Below are 18719 nucleotides of genomic sequence, written 5' to 3'. Positions count from 1 at the left end.
AATACAAGAACTTATAACTGTTAGCGCCCTCACCTATAAAGATGCATTTCACTGGCTTACGGATTTTCATGACTGTGTCCTGACGTTGGTCAGTTGTTTTCATAAACCAATTTTAAGCACAAAACTCAAACCTTTGATCTATATGCCACTCTGACGGGAGCACAATATGGCAGTGACTTATTTTGGGTTTTAATAGGTTCGCACCAGCAGGTTTCTGTTTAGAGTGTAATGTGCTTTCAATTACACGCCAATGAAAACATTATAAACTCTTTAGGTCTACCTGAATACATGATATATAGACTGGAAATTATATTGACGATAATTATCTATCAGACCTTTATATATGCGAGAGAAGAAAAAAAAAAAGAATAAAGAAACAGTCATACAAACAGAGATATAAATAGGTATATAGATATTGCTTTCAATGATACAGGTCGAAATATTTCCATTCAGATATAAATCTATTGTATGGTGGCACATAAATCTAGAAATCGTGCGAAGTGCATATTCATTATAGATCTGTCTTCATATCTCAGTAAATAGAAGACTTGGTGGAATATACTACTTCACAACGAAAGGGAAAAACCATCACTTGCTTGGTAACATTTAATTCAATCCAATTATTTTCAGCGCTAAGGGATCACGATGTATATTTATGTTGCACAACAGGCTGTCATTTATTTTGTAGCACAGGGTACATATCTATACCAAACGAGCAATCGACATACCAAAAGGAAAACGAGAATAATGTCAGTACACATGGATTTAAAAGGTTACCTTACGTGCATAAAATTTAGGCGCGGTGATGCATCATTGGTTAATTTGCTCGTGACCTCCACCACTAGAATGATTCAGATTCGAATCTTGATCAGAGCAGGTTAGGTCTTCCGCCATTTTGTGTCCCTAGGCAAGACTCTACTAGTTTATTTTCGGCATGAGATATGTTGGTGTCCCTAAGACTCTTATAAACGCGATTTTCTGGTATGGGTGGGGGAGATGGTCCAACCCTGAAGTAAACTAATAAACAATAGCATTACATATTTGGAACATGTTGTGACTCAGGAATGAACCATGGTGTAAAATCATACCCATCAGCAATGGAACAACAGTGTTGGATTTTTTTAATATCTAGGTCAAAATCTTCAGCAGCTACCCACATCCCTCATGACCTCCGCCCCCTTGAGAATGTTGCAAACAAGGGTGCATGACAATGTAAACGATTTTGCGTACTCTTGAAAGGGCGCCTTCTGGTAACTTTCACGCGTGATGTGAGGACAAAACATAATTTGTGATGATACTAATAGAAGATACATACTTTATAATGTTAGAATGTCATTTTAGAAAGTACCGTTTTGTTTCCACAAAGGATTGTCATAGCAATCATTGTGGGCTCGTGTTCGGCACAATAAGAATAAGAATATATAGTTGGCAGCATTGGAAAATAGAATAGTGGAGGAATATATAGTTGGCAGCATTAGGAAATAGAATATTTGATGAATATATAGTTGGCAGCATTAGGAAATGGAATATTGGAGGAATATATAGTTGGCAGCAATAGGAAATGGAATATTGGAGGATTACATAGTTGGCAGCATTAGAAAATGGGATATTAGAGAAATATATAGTTGGCAGCATTAGGAAGTGGAATATTGGAGGAATATATAGTTGGCAGCATTAGGAAATGGGAGATTGGATGAATATATAGTTGGCAGCAATAGGAAATGGAATATTGGAGGATTACATAGTCGGCAGCATTAGGAAATGGGATATTAAAGGAATATATAGTTGGCAGCATTAGGAAATGGAATATTGGATGAATAGATAGTTGGCAGTATTAGGAAATGAAATATGGGATGAATATATAGTTGGCAGCAATAGGACATATACTATTGGAGGATTACGTAGTTGGCAGCAATATGAAATGGAATATTGGGGGATTACATAGTCGGCAGCATTAGGAAATGGGATATTGGAGGAATATATAGTTGGCAGCATTAGGAAATGGAACATTGGAGGAATATATAGTTGGCAGCAATATGAAATGAAATATTGGAGGATTACATAGGTGACAGCATTAGGAAATGGGATATTGGAGGAATATATCGTTGGCAGCATTAGGAAGTGGAATATTGGAGGATTACATAGTTGGCAGCATTAGGAAATGGGATATTGGAGGAATATATAGTTGGCAGCATTAGGAAATGCCAGTATGGAGTAACATATCTTCTGCAGAATAACGATATGGCATATTGGTGGAACATACCATTGTCATTATGATCAAAGTTAAAATGCTTCTTGCATAAATGAACACCATAACAAACAAACAATAGACACATATATATCTTGCCTTGATCGTTATGTTTAGTATACAAACTGGTCAAAGCAATGCTAAAACAGAGAAATAAAATATATGTGTCTAATTAGATAACATTTAGCTTAATTTGTCTTTGATTATGTCTGCTAGTACATATACATGTCAGTATATGAGAAGTTAACACATTAATATTTAGTATATTTGTCTTTAATGTACATGGATAAAAACAATCGCATTTGATTTATATCGTTCAGTGGATTTTCTAATTTATCTGTCAGACTTCTCCATCAATAACATTAAATGAAAATCATCATAGGCAACATTCAGTTGTAATATATGTAAATGTGTTTGATTTCGATGATAACATAAATTGAACAAATTTTCAGTCGTAACGAGAGGTGCATTTCTGATTAGAAATCAGGGATGACATGTAACTAGCTGCAGATGAACGATGCTAAAACTGATGCCATTCTGATTACAACACAAAGACTTTCTCATTCCCTTCCTTTACCTCAAACAATAAATATCAGCAACACCAACATTAAATTCACACAATCAGTACGAAACCTAGGTGTTACTCTGAACAGTACTCTCACATTGCACCAACATGTCATGAACATATGCATGGCTGCATATCTTGAGCTGAGACGCATCAGCTCCATTCGGTACATATCTTTCAGTTGATGCGACAAAAACACGTGTGTGTTCATTAGTACTTTCAAGACTGGACTACTGTAACTCAATTATGTCTTGTTCATCTCAATATCTACTCCAAAAACTTCAAAAAGTTCAAAACACAGCTGCCGGGATCAAACTGAGAGTACCACGATCAGAGCACACCTACCCGCTGCACTGGCTATCCATTCGATCCAGAATTAAACACAACATTTGTTCTCTGTACTACGTTTCACTCACAGAATCTAGTCCAACATACCTATCCGACCTCACCCATATGTACACACCAGTAAGATAATTACGCTCCTCTTCTGATAATCGTATACTCATTATTCTTACTATGAAAACAAAGTCATATGGACAGCGTTCAATTACATACCAGGGCCCAACAACGTGGAATGAATTGCCCACTGAACTTAGACACACAGAGTGCTCTCAAAACTCACTTAGAGCTTCTAAAGATTAGGCGCAATACAAAGTCCTCGTTATTATTATTATTATTATTATTATATCGCTATGAAGTCTGCAGTGTGATATCTAGCACTGGGGCATCATGCCACGGAAATGTAACATCATGTCCATCCTAGTCAAATTATCCTGACACCAGGTCGATCAGTCCTCTCAATGCTGAGCGCCAATCGAGGCAACTTCTAGTACCAGTTTTATAAGTCTTTCGTATGACTCTGCCGGGTCTCGAACCTGCAAACTCCCACATCCGAGGCGGAGGCTCTAACCACTAGACCACCTTAGCTGTCAAGGAGTATGGGGTGAAAATAATAATAATAATATATTTGCAGATGTCAACATTCCAAGATACAGAATAACATCGAAAAAATATTTCAGGCATGGTTGAACAGTTCTGTGGATCAAAGGGGATAGATCGAGAGTGATTTATAATTGGATATATATATGAGGAGAGAAAGTGTTCGTTAAATTTAATCCAAACTATTTCTTCTCGAATGGAACCCTGTCGCTTTTCGTCTTAACGGAATCTAAGCATACTACTAAATTTATCATTACGTCGCCATTCATTCAGTTCCCCCCTGAGACGACGTACCTGCTGACATTTCTCACAAAAGAGTGGTTTGTTCACGAACATGATCGAGAAGGTGGAATTGTTAAGTACCGTCTGTTGACACTGTGATGTATTATTGACAACCGGTCCTAAAGAATATAAAAGAGTGGCATACGGGAAATATTTTTCATTATGAACAAAATCAATTAATATACTCCAGCTTTGCTAGAAGAAAACTGATGGACCGTACTATTCGCTCAGTTAGAGCGTGCTGTTTGTATTAACACTAATTCAAATATATATATATATATATATATATATATATATATATATATATATATATATATAATGCAAAAAACGTTATTAAATTATTATAAATGAAAGATATAACAACAGTCTGGAACATCAGTTCGTCGTGTACGAAAACTTTATATATATCCTTTTCATACAGATTATCCATTATGGAATGATATGAAAGGTGTCATGTACAAACATGATCCAAAATAAAATATGAAAATGTTAGGTATTTTGTACAACCTCCCCAAGAGGACAGAACTATTCTTTTTATGATTGAGTTTTGAGTACAGGTTTTAAAGTGTGAAGTTCTATGACCCACTGTTGTGCGTTGGGGTGGGATGCTCCCAATATTTATTTGAATTACTGTGGAATTCCCACCCTGGCTCGTTTCTGTAGGAAGTGAAATTAGTGATAGAGAGAGGTAAAGCTCCGAGCCCCCAGTCAGCAATACCGACAATTAAATTATTAAGAACACAAAGGTGAAATTCAAAAGAATAACAATTTAATACAAATTAAACGATATTAATTTCTCAACCAATCTTTTTCCTCTCGACCATGTAACAACCTATTTCATCACTTGATTATAGTGTGAGATGGCTTTCCCCCTGAACTTGGTTTCTACTCATCTGTGTTTACTACGCCAATTCCTTTCCTCCTTCCGGCGTTCTCCGTACTCCGATTATTCCTGTCCTCTTCCCCTTTGTCTCCATTTCTCTTCCTCCTTCTCTCTGTCTCTTTCTCCAGCAACTAGGCTTGTTCTCGGCCTACTGCCTTGTTCTATCCTGTCTCTCTGAGACTCGGGACTTGACTACCCGGTAGTTCTTTCCCCCAAAAGCTTCCTTTACGAAGCTTTCTGTCCTTGAATGTACCAAGGTTTCTTTTCCCCCAAATAACGAGTGGCTTCCGGAGTTATTGCTACAACTTGTCAGCACGATTTTTCACAATGACTAATTCGTTCCCAGCCCAAATGACTGTTAAATCCTGGTTCGAATTGATGGCCCCACCCTTCCTCAGCTCTGATTGGATATCAATTCTACCCCAGTCGGTCCAAATTAACAGACGAGCCTCAGGCCATCGGTCAACGCGGGGAGATTTACAACAGCATCGAGGGTCCTTTGTTCGAGCACAAAGCTTCTAACATCTACATGTTAGTTTTGACACCTAACGGAGCGGCTCTTGTACAAACGCGAATCGCCACGACAGTGCAGGGTCGACATACTCATGGCGCTAACCATTCCTTTGTTCCTGACTTACGTAATCGCGGGCAGGCAACGTGACAGAAAGTCAGAAGAATAACGAATATATTATCTGCATGTATAAGAAATCAGGCTCATTGTTCGTGATCGAATAACATTTATAGATGGAGTAAATTCGAAATAGCAGATGGCACAATATGCATTATTGGCAAATTCAGTATCTAAAATAAGTCAGCATATCAAACTGTAAAACTATATATCCCATGGGAAATGAAAGTTAATGTTAGGGACCTTAAATATACTTATATATAAATCCACCATACATTTTTTCGCGAATGTTTCAGTAAAGATTGTCATTACAAATCCCTTCTCTGTTTAAAATACCAATACAAAAGTCATTGTGTAACCTTGTAAATTTACTCTATCATCTTCATCTGATTGAATAACGATCATAATACTTCGCGTTTTACGGCACATTAGTATTTTGGAGTTATATCTTACCGCGGCAATTAGAAAATTTGAAACAATCTCACAACAAAGACAGCGATTTCATGTAAAATTCTGTAAGACTGCAGTAAGTGAGAACTTAATACAAATAACTCAAAGAAGGTCGCCTCCTCTTCATAACCATCTTGTATCATTGATATTCCAGGCTGCAGAATGAAATTCAAGGCACGTGCTTTGAACAGAGTTCGTTACTTTTTTGTTGAATGTACTGGGTAGAACAATCCATCTGCAGTAGTATTCATTTCTGGGTATATACACATCCGAAACGACCTCGAGTATATAATTAAATCGTGCACTTTGAACGCATATTTCTCGGTTTCTTTTCAAATATGCAAGAACCAGATCCACTTGAAAGTACACGAAAGGAAATTCACGGAAGTGTTGCCTTATTAATATTGGGTCCCTAGATCTTTTCCAAGTGATTAAAACATACAAGTCTAAGAAACTTTCCGAGAATCAATGGCATTGGCAGGAATGGAGTTGAAGGAATTAAGTATAATGCACGAGGTGTAACTTTACCATATTCTCTATGGGCGTCTTTTACACAGTTCTCGTAACGAACAACATAATTAGATATAACTACGTTTTATCGGAACAGATCCCTCTTTTAAGAGAACGGTAAACGAGATTTCATGACAACTATTTACTCAAAACTAGTAAGCTGACTCGGGTGATCTAATTATCAATGTAATTGCTAGGATATCGTGTTATATAGGGTGCAATATATAGCATATACTAGTGCATTGTTCGTAAGATAAATTTAATTACTATTGTAACTGAGGAGGCTATACGATTCCAAGTTGTTGAAAAAAACTCGAATTCGACTTGTATGTGAACTTTACGCAAAAGCTAGGTTTACACTTGCATTACATTACGTGACATCAGACATAGGTGCGTAGAATGAAATGTACTTTATGTAGTTGTTTCACATATTAGACAAAACTATGTTTACGGTCTATGAGAAGACCGTTCATGATTAAAATCTTTCCTCGTAAGTACATTTGGTAATAGTCTTAGTTCTATTCAAGAGTTCACTATATGTGTAGCATATGATGGTTGATATACAACTTGAACACAAATGTATTCTGATTCCATAGTTAATTCCGAGCTTTAGCGCATTTTAATTGATCGCTATTATCTGGTTTGAATGATTCTATTATTATAGCCATTTTGTTGTTCTTCCTCCTCCTCCTCTTCTTTTTCTCCTTTTTCTTCATATTTTATTGTTATTATTATTATTATTATTATTATTATTATTCGCAAGTTCAAGAACATCGTACAAGGAAACGCATACAATTCGACTAAAAATTAATTAATATATGAATATCGCGATAAATATTTTATTTCTGCAAAATGCAGGAAACATATATATTCTAGAACCCTTACCTGAATAGATGCATTTTCACTGGTTTGCGAATTTCGATGACTGTATCCTGCCGTTTTATAATTATTATCGTAAACCAAAACAACGTGTTCAAGGTTTGTTCATAAAAATCAGCACAGTAACGTAAATCAACGATCTAGCATTACCTCTAAAACCGATTTTAAGCACAGAACTCACATATTATTTATATGTTCTACACTGACGGCAGCACAAGACGTACATTGACTTATATTCTTTTTTATTTGAATTGGTTCGCACCAATAAACTGATGTGATCTTTATGTTGGTTTTAATGTGCTTTCAATTACACGTGTCAATTGAAAAACGTATTCATTATCTACCTCTTAAGGTCTAATAGAATACGTGTAGTATGGATTGAAAATCACAAGTCTTGGCCAGTAATACGCGTAAAACCTTTGACTGATAGGTGCATGGGAGTTTAATCTTGAGCCAAAGAAAGAGAGAGAGAGAGAGAGAGAGAGAGAGAGAGAGGCTCTGTTTGGTAATACTTATCGACCAGACCCTTATATCTACTAAAAGAAGAAAACATAGACAAACAGACAGACATATATATAGATAAATACATATATAGATATTACTGTCAGCGACGAAGGTTGAACTATTTCCTTTTAGAGATAAAATCCGTAGTACCTTAATGTTGATATTAAGATGTTTGAAAGGGGTTTTAAAATACGTCAAATAATTAGGTCCTTCATCCACTACAATGGGGAAGTGAAGGAATAATTTGTTGAGAGATTGAAGATAACTGGTTGTCGAATAAAATAACATGGTGTGTGATTTCTTCCTCACATGTTCTATAACTCGGAAACGGACAGATTTAGATCGGGAAAGGTATGCTTTCATTCAACTATGAATACGGAACAAGAAACCAGGTTTGCATGCTGTTCAAATATTTTCTGAATAGCAAGCCTTTTTACACCCCTCCATTTATCAAAATGAACGGTTTAATTCTCTCTCTCTCTCTTTCTCTCTCTCCATTTTGCCATCTATTTACACGTGTATCTTACCTTTTAATTGCTCAGCTTCACACTTCTTTATTTCCTTTTAAACTTTATCTATCCGAATAACCAATACGTTCCTCTTGTTACCTTGCTAACTTTATTTATTGAATTTACTCATGCTGTACATTGCTGTAATATTGTTCACACTTGTCTAAAATAAGACCTTATTATTGGTTATAATATGTTTGTAGGCAAAATGTTGCTGTACTGTGTGATTACATTTTCTTGTCGCTGCTACAAAGATACTGATTTTCATTTCTTTGTTTTCGTGCTAATTATTATTGAAAGCAATGCCCATCTGAAACATTTTTAAGACTAGCACACAATGACTTTTATGACAAACTGTTGTGGAAACGAGTCGTTACTTTCTTATATTATTACAGGATTTTCTGATAGTTTCAAATTACTTTCAAACATTATACAATCTGTATTTTCTAACATACAAAAATGTCTTTCTACATTACAAAGTTGTATTTTCCGAAACATTATAATTAACCAATTTCCTTTTTTAAAAATCCCTTTCTAATCTTGCAAAATGTGACATTTTCTTAGAGTTGAAACAGTGTATGAACATATAAAAAACTAAATAATTTAAGCTTGAAAATCTCATTCTGTGATAAGAAAGTCAGTTCCGCCTTTAAGTGATAGTACCATACTTATTTTTGTGGAAAACAATACACGGTCTAAACTGCATCGCTTTTTGTTAACTGATTTTTAATTATTTATTTCTTTATTAAATTTAGAATGTAATCATAATGATCGACAAGATTATTTTTTTATTTGTAATAAAGTATGAACCAACGAACACTGTGCAAACTTAAACATTGTCCGCTTCGTGGATTTATACATTTGCATAGTGTTTTGTTAGTTCATACTTCATTGAACGAAACAAAATGGTCACTCTGTAACTGTTTCGTTCCCATTCAATACTTTCATAAGGAAAAGGGCTGGATTATGATGAAAATCGTAATTAGTATAGATTATTTTGATGTTGTTTATAACTTCTGCCAAATAAGTCTCTGCAGATATTGTTGCAGGAAAATAAGATTTCCTAACCACTAGGCCACGTGCGCGGTCTTTTAAGTTTTACTTATCAACATAAGATGCACAAAACTGTATATGAGCGTTTCTATTTCAAAGGTCATATGGCAATCCCTGACCTCAGACCTGTACTTTATTATTGGTGAAATTTAATTGTCAAGTTTCTTAAAGAAAAATTCTCAAGACAATTTACTAAACCTATTTATTGTCCGTCTCAGGTTATATACGGCTTCTGAAGCTTGTGCTGTGAAAATTGTTTGGCTTTTACACCAGAAATGTCTCGAAGACACTACGTAACGAATAATTTGTGATAAGAGGCTGTTTACGTGTGCTTGTTACCAAAATGTTAATGATCTTATTGTGACAGGTATCCTTTTATGCAGCTTAATTATCATTTCCAAGGAATTAGGATATTCGCACGCTTGTTTGGGCATCACACGTTGAGATATCTGGGTATGCGTTATTTGTCTTACTGATGGTTTCATCTTGGTCTGTGCAGATTGTATTTTGACTAGATTTAGAGAGTATATTCGGTAGTCATTCGTAGACTATTTAAAGAGTGCTTGGTTTATTTTAGAATCCTTACCATTACCACACCCACAATAGTACTCGAATGCAAGGCTTTGGTCTTTATGACAGAGATTGCCACCACTGTTTCCTAAGGCAAATCATTCTGTGTTCTGTATTTGTTATATAGATCTGTGTCAAGTTGTCGCCCTTTGTTATTGACATCGAACATATTTGTTTGTATTTTAAAACATAGTGCTGGTTCCATCAAACTGGTAAATTTAAAGGCACTATTATCTATACTAACAACGAGCTGTGTACCTGCCACTATTCATGTGGAACATATACCTTTTAATAATTCGTTTAGTGTGTAAACCTGTATCCATTTGAGCAGGCATATTTCAGCAACACGATGAAAAGATCACTTAGAGCGATCTGACTTTATTATCACTGGACAAAATGAAAAATATTGTACACACCAGAGCTACAACTTGTTATATGTGCCATTCATTGGTCAACTTTGCTATCTAAAAGATTTTATGTTAAAACTTATTTTTCTAAACTTAAATGTTTATTTAAAATTCCCATGGAATTTAATTTATCAATGCTTTTAAATTTGTAACAATGTTTGAGAAAGATACTATCTTATATTAAAATTAAGCCTTTACTGCATTGAAAACTTCCCATAATTACGAAGATATAATACATTTAATTTTGGCGTCTCAAAAACACTCGATCTAAAACTTGCACCCTGTAGAACACCCACACAAACACTACTTGTCACAAACCTTGTTTGCTATGAAAATAATAAAAGCTTTGTGTGTAAAGTTTAAGTAGGTTTGACCTGCAAATATAAGAGTTTGATTAAACCTGGCCATAAATAAGTTTGCCCCAGAGGGCTCAGTTCACAATTATTACTTCCGGGTCAGTAACCATCAATTTAATCCCTTTCTAATTTAGAACCTTTCTTCCTCTCTTATTTTGTGATAATGCATGCTATAAAGTCACTATATGCCTTGATTTAATGGAAATTGTTACTTCTTTAGAATATGAGCAGTATGGTGGGGTTTTCTAGGTGCAATCTGGAGACAGTGCACAGTGAGTAAAAAAGCATTGCAGATGCTCCTTAAGCGACATCTGTGATCCACTGCACGTTGTTTGTTTGCCGGCCAGCCTCTCGAAAACATGGCGTTAAGAAAAGACAACTACTTCACCTTGAGTCATTTTTGAAGATATTTTAGATTAACATAAAATTTATTAGGAATGGACACACTGGAAAGTTCAGTACTGACAAACAAATTGAGGGACAGACAGTTCTTTTTCTGTTATCACCCTTGGAATCAATTGATTTCGCATGGAGCACCACAACTGAGTCTGCCATTACATTGTTGCGAATCACCGTAAACAAATTAAAACTTACACTGAAAAGTGAAATGCTTGAAGCAAAATGATCAATGCCTGATTTATTTTGCAACATAAATAAATTGACATTTGCCACTATTTAATCTCATCGAAAGCAGTAGATGGAAAAGAAATGTAGAACTTTAAAAGCTGACCAAGTTATTTCCAGAGTGAAACGTGGATACGGTTTCGCACAATACATCGAACTTGGAAAATAAAATTAGCATGAAAGGATAAATACGCTTATCACAGTCAGTAAATAAAGTAAACGAAGCTTACGTTATTTGTACCATGAAAGGGTTGTTCAGAATGGGTGGTGTAGATGTATGGCTGGGAAAGGGAACTCCTGGAGTCATGTCGGTGCTTTGTTGTAGAAAATTGAACATTCTGTGAGAAATAATCTTACTGGGGTCAGTTGTACTGATAAGACAGCTAAGTGGAGCAGAGGTACGGAAAAACACGCTGAACCGAAACCCCTTGCAAATATTAAATTAAAAACAAAAACAAAATTAGTGATAGCCCCATTACAGGTTGCAGTGCCTGTTGCCCAAAATACACCGTTTTATTTGACAAAGGTAGAGTTTAAGACCGTTGTTGACAATTCACCGCTTAAAGCTCTGTTTCAAATTAAAGAAACAACAATGAACCAAAGTTTCTCAAGTGAACGGCCGCTCCGTTGGCCTAGTGGTTAGAGCATCCGCCTCTGATGCGAGAGGTCGTTGGTTTGATCCTTGGCCTAGTCATATGAAAGATTGATAAAAATGGCACTAACGGCTGCTTTGCTTGGCGCTCAGCATTAAGATGTTAGTGTTAGGACTGGTCGGCCTAGTGTCAAGAAAATGTGGTTGGGTGGGACATCATGCTACATGTCTGCGACATGATGTCCCAGTGCTAGGCATCACTATAAACTGCCACACTGCAGACATCGTAGAGATATGACTGGCAAAGTGTTAAAGCTATGTTAAAATTCCAAATCACACACTCACACACTCACAAGTGAATCTTCGAACTGTACAGGTGATTCATCACTTTATGTTCATAGCTGTCATGAAAGCAAATCTTCTTGTCTGAAATGTTTAACATTTTTTCATAAATAAGCAGGTACGCTTGGTTGAAAATCATATTACTAAGCTGCAAACTGAAACTGCCTGTCAATATAAATTTCCTTTGTGGAGAGACTCTCGAAAACTGAGAATTCAAGCCAGCATTGCACACAAAGTACCAATTAAAGAGACAACTGATTGCATTATTTTCATAAGTTATCATTTAGATTCCAAATGTATTGGCAACAAATTTGCCAACCATGAGCAGGACGGTGAGGTTAAGCAGAACAATATTTAAATTTAAATGGATATACTGTAAGTGAATGTGGACTGTATGTGTCACTGGAGGAGAAATGAATGGTTATGTGCAGGTACTGATGCGATTGTAAATGGCGATATTTTGCTAGAAATTAAATTTCCATTTCCTAATTATAAATGGACCGTGTTAGAGCAACTGTTTGTAGTGGCAAATAATATGTAAAAGGCAAAAATGGAAATATTGTATTAAAAGTGAAAGGAGAGAGAGAGAGAGAACGAACGAACATACTTCCTGCTCCTTATTACAAATTCGTGTTTCATTTTGTGTTGCTGAAAATGCTATCTGTATGCAACATGCTTTAAGTCAACTTTTCAACAACACCGTGATACGACACCAGAGGCACTAATGAGCCTGTTATCGCTCACCTAACTGTTTCTTACCTATTGTAAAATATAACGGTTTGTTTAAAAGACTTTGGTATTTGTAACAATCCTTGCTTCTTTTCATGGCACCTCCGTATTATTTACAGAGACGTGAACAAATATTAATGTGAAGATGATATATGCGCATTGTTGTTTATATATTCTGTCAAGTTTTTATACCAAAATGTTGTTTAAATATTGTAATATTTGAAGCAATAACAACCATATTTTTGATTGCGGATCTGCATCATGTATACAAATATGAGATCCCTTGATGTCAAAATTATACATGGAAACTGAATCAAATTATATCAAGCGGTTCCGAAGAAGTTGTTTTAAAGTTCTTCTATTTTAGTAACGGAGGTTATCTTTGCTGGCGATGTGACACCTTTGGTACCGACGGTGGTGAGACCTTGAAGCAAGAATGATGTTTGTCCAGTTTGGTTGATATTGGTCCAGTGGTTTTAATGAAGACGTTCAAAATAACAATTGTTGACAGATAGTTGTGAATTCATTTCAACTTACGACCATGCGTGCTAAAATGATTGTTATCATTCAGTATGTTCTGCTGTTGTTCGAGCAGCAGGAGGGGATCAACCGACATAAGGGGCTCCACCATACACGGGTAAAGAAAAAATGACACTAAAAAATAAATGGAACCGTTGTAATGACCAAATAAACAGTAGCATAAACTATACGTGGCGCATCATGATGTTTTTATGAGCCATAAAATATGAATATTATTATTTTTTATGAACAACAGAGGGGACTAATTGACCGAGTGAAAATGACGCGAAGGCCCTGTTTCAGTAGAGAAAACTTGTATCTAGTAAATTATTATATTTTTTTTAAGTAGCGAAAAGCACAAATAGACTGTAGAGGCTGGGTTTTTTTCTGTGCCAGTTTAGGTGCCAATTCATTGCCAGTAATTTGTATTTGTGCCAGTTTATATCCATTCATGGGGTCCCATCATGGGGTACCCTTTAATGAGGTTTTCTCATTTGTCCAATTTCTACCTTCATGGATTATCCATGAATTAGGTCTTTTTTTACTTTTTGACTTTCCATATTCATTTCTGGCTATATATTTGATATATTTCTGGCTGTATATTTCATGTATTTCCGGCTATATTTATATATGGCAATTTTAGAGCACTGTGCCTCTACTGTTTATTTTTACCATAAAGGGGTGCGGAAAAGGTGTTTCCCTTCTGTGGTCACATTGACATACCCCCGGTGAATTCCTAGATACGAACGAAATGCTAGAACTTCAGAAGGTTGTACAAAAAATTCACACAGGCTATGGTTCTATGTTCAACAGGATAAGCACTGATTTCTTACACATTTTGCATACCCACCACCCGGGCGAACCCGAGATGGTCCAACTCCTATAAGAGCTCCTAATTGTCATTGTTTTGTGTTGTGATTTGGATTTTTAACGTAGCTTTGATAATCTTTCAGTTATATCGCTACGATATCTGCAATGTGGCAATTTATAGTGATGTCCAGCATTGAGGCACCATGCCGCAGACATGTATCATGATGTCCCACCCAGTCACATTATTCTGACACCAGGCTGACCAGTCCTACCATTAACCTCTTAATGCTGAGCGTCATGAGAGGTAGCTGTTAGTACTATTTTTGTAACTCTTTGGTATGACTCGGTCGGGGATCGAACCCACGACCTCCCGCATCTAAGGCGGACGCTCTGACCACTAGGCCACCTAAATGTCAATCACTTTAAATCGCACTGGCACGAATACGACTTATTATAGTTAGCCAAATATCAGATGAAAATCATTTAGTGAAATATCCGCCACCAATTCGATGACATTTGTACACTAAGCCACCTCTGAAGCTGATGAAGGGCATGCCCCAATCAGGGAAGTCGTTAAAATCCCAACAGGATCATATCAAATCGAACAAAATCAATGATGAACTTCAACGTAGAATCAATCAATAACAGGAAAATAATCAAAGATAGCTATCAAGGTACACAAACCAACTCTTAGTGCCGCCATATCGATTCCAAATTACGCCTGTGACATATATAAGTTGTGAATCAGAACCGTGATGGGATGGCCATTAGAAATATCAATTTATACTAAACCACCACAACGACAGCGCTCTCATATTTTTGGCAAACCTACTAGAGTAAAACTTCCAGAGATTAGACAACACTTTGATTGGAGGAGTTGGGTAGGAAAATATAAAGAGACAATTAATCAATACGGTAATATAGTGATAACTGTTTTAGATACAGACACAATATCAAGAAAGCCCTCATGGAGAGTAACATAGGTGAAGATGAGGCAGACTAATGTTAGAAAAGGTCAAATATACCCAGAGCGGCTTTGTAAAGAAGTAGCAATGAGGGATTCAGAATTAGAAAATTGGGGATTTCTAGTAAATAGTTTGTTGATAAAATAACGCAGGAAGAAACAAATGCACAGAGCAATCTGAGAGGGCCGTTTCAGCGGTATATAAATGATTATCGGAATGATAATCGTATACAGGAAATCGTTAATGTAGTATCATATGTGAGACTGGTAACGTATTGATGCAGAATATTTTCAAAATTCTGTGTTAGAGACAGCAAATGTCCAGGGTTATATATATTTATTACCCCAAGGCCAAGTTATTTCTCCATTATTTTATGATTACCGCAGAACAAAAATATATGGTCAAACTACCTGGGTTGGATATCGATAAAATGAAGCAGGAACTTGATGGCATAATTGAGGAATATCTTCCAAAGTCTATTGCGGCGTAGGAGAAGTTACGGGACCCTACATATATTCTCTGACATAATAACGATTAAACAGGTAGTAGTAGCCATGTATCGCCGCTCATTGTCAATATCACATCGACAATTTCTATAAATTTAATCTATGACGCAGTCGACGGTAGCTATACCGCGTCTGGGTACGCAATAGGGCAGGCCCAGCAAGGATATGTTCTCTACAGTTTTTCTCCGGATGTCCCGCAGGGTCATTTGGTTGTGTAATTGCCAGTTTATCCTGTCTATTTACGAAGTCATAATCCATCGCTATTACGAATATGTTTTAGTGTAACCAACCAAAATGATAATTTATTGGACACATATGTTGAAGAATTGACAGTTTGTATGTGCGTTATTGATCCCGATGCTTCTCTCGGCAAATAACCAAAAAACTCAAAACAAAAAATAACACTATTTGTCAGTAAGATTCTCTTGGTCGTTAATTTTAGATGTTGATTGGGCTATTTCTCCTTGGTGGATTAAGTGGAAATTTGAATAGTTTCAACAAAAAAAAAAGATGTATTAGTTGTCTCGCACGAGCACTTACAGTCGCTCAAGATTCATATTGTCGAGACAAATCTGATCGTATTTTATCAATTGCGTTTAATCCACCAACGACAAGTCCATTTCACGCTGAAGTAACTTGATACATCTATACTCAGCCGCGAGTGAATATCTGCCTCTTCACGTCGCTGTTGTATCACCTGTAACACATCGTTGATTTTTTCGAAATCGATTTGAATCGCGAGACCATCTTACTGCAATTGTTCGATCGTAGAGATAATCTCTTTAATATTTTCCTGGTCTATTATACAACAAATGCATTTCTTTAATATTTTGTTTTATCGAAACCAATTCGATAAAGTGTTGCTGAATCATGTTAACATATAGTGAAGATTACACGCGGAGTTTCCTGAGCATGTGCGAAGAAGGTTTCTAACCTTACCCATGTCCATGTGGCGGGGACACCGTATCTGATGAATGTTTCGAAGTGTACGTGTATCAGCCTGAATTGTTCCCTACCAAGATGGACCAGTTATAATAGCCCGGATGGAATTTGTTAACACTGGATGATGTTTGACCGGTGTTTGCTCACGTGCTGCTGAAAGGTCGATCACGTTCATATTGTACAAATATAGAATTATGTATAGTCATGATTTTATATTATCTTCGATGAAAACCAGTCACTAGTACAAAATTTCTGAGGGCAACCACGTTGAAAAATAACACGCCGGCACTTACAGGTAAATGTCTAAAATGCGGCATACAATAATATTAGTTTGTGAGTATTCCTGTTGCAGAAAGGACACTCGGGAAAATACCTGGAGCGCCATGGGCTAAGTATCCTGGGGAATAACATCTACCAGGATATAATTATGGTGATCCTGGAACTGGCATTGGTGTTAGACTTGACGAAAAAATCAACCAAAACCAAGTGAATTTCCGGTAAATGCGATTGGTCAAGCGTGCCATGTTCATGATGTTGCATATAAATATCCAGATGTACAACAATGGCATATCGCGGATGTCAAGTTGATTCACACACTGAAATGAGATTCACTTGCGAATTGTCTGACAAGATCGGCGATGAAAGTAAAATAAGGTTGGCAGCGGGTAATTAAACATCGACAATTACATAATGGAGTCGGTTTATTATAGTCCAGTCAGATACTGGAGAGGTACAGCAGCAATTCAAATACTCGCTGATGAAGCAGGTGTCACACGTACTGTAACCGCAGATTGGTTGTCACGACAGAGCAGATGACAAATTTATCTTTCACGTCCTAAAACGATTTAACAAGGACGGCAGATATCTCGATTTACCACATGACGTACATAAACGGAGCACATACAAATACACGTTGACTGTCATATACATTGTAAGTAGATACAATGAGGCTGAAACTTTATCGTCTAAAACAATAACTGAAGTCTCAGCAGCGTTTGAAATAATTTATCAACGTGAACCAAGGTCACATGGACAACAATATGCCCATGAATTACGGTACGATAACGACACATCGCGTAAATGGGTAGCGAGACAATCGCACGTGGTGGCTACGTTAAACAACGACATCTTGAGTGGAATGAACATATAACCCATCTATGCAATTGCGAGAAAAAAACACATACCACGACGAAAATCACCAGATCAGCTACAACATCGAGTGCTGGTTAGTAAACAGTGATGTATTTATATGAACCTGGTCAAGTGAAAATGATCCCGTGTGCAGTGTTACAACACATACGACTTCCAATGTGTTAAAATCTACTACACAGGCACCAATCTATAGACTAGATTTAACAGCTCCTCAACGTGAACGATTGCAGGTAATTTCCTGAAAACACAAAGTTAACGCCAGTTTTGATACGGGGACGCATACGCTAGCGGGGGACTCCCCACACGCGTCAACACAAACGCTAACAAGTCACAAGCGCTAAGGAGCGAAGCTCCTCCACGTCTGTTACATTCAAGACATATCAGTATGACATTTTCGCGTATGTGACCAATTCTAATATCAATTCTGTCCACGTTAAATTGTCGTACGTCATTGGTAAAATATTGCCACACCATTATTGTGTTACAGCAGGCGCAGTGATTATTTTGCCGTTGTTTCAGTATCATGATAAATTCCACATCCAGACCAAACTGACGCAACATTTGTTATCATCTCTCGCATAATTTGTCAATTTGTTCTTCACTGCGTTAATAATTAATGGTGATGCTGCTGTTGTTTTTGACGCTGTTGGTAGCTCCATCACTTACACAAAGCTATGTAAATGATACATTTTTGTTACTCTAGGATAAGCCACATCAATTAAATTTGACCATTCGATACGATCATCGCCACACGT

The 18719-nt window shown here is 36.6% G+C and overlaps 1 pseudogene across 3 annotated transcripts in view; it reads right to left on the bottom strand.

The window, feature by feature from the left end:
* LOC149799441 (glycolipid beta-1,4-mannosyltransferase egh pseudogene) overlaps positions 1-18719 on the bottom strand; it is a 59496-nt pseudogene that overhangs the window by 4590 nt on the left and 36187 nt on the right. The window contains exons 1-2 of one of the 3 annotated variants that reach the window (XR_016421174.1): positions 12353-12381; positions 4047-4153 (exon numbers count right to left, since the gene is read on the bottom strand). The exons of 1 other annotated variant lie outside the window; for it this stretch is intronic. The product of XR_016421174.1 is annotated as a glycolipid beta-1,4-mannosyltransferase egh pseudogene, transcript variant X3 (transcript). Of the gene's footprint in view, positions 1-4046; positions 4154-12352; positions 12382-18719 lie in introns of those variants that run through there. One more of the 3 variants, XR_016421173.1, reaches the window with a different exon arrangement.

The sequence above is a fragment of the Sinohyriopsis cumingii genome, chromosome 5, assembly GCF_028554795.1.
Source record: "Sinohyriopsis cumingii isolate HCF-2022 chromosome 5, ASM2855479v2, whole genome shotgun sequence".
NCBI lineage: Eukaryota > Metazoa > Mollusca > Bivalvia > Unionida > Unionidae > Sinohyriopsis > Sinohyriopsis cumingii.
The sequence above is the reverse complement of the archived record's forward strand: the minus strand, read 5'-3'. Positions and strand labels throughout refer to the sequence as shown.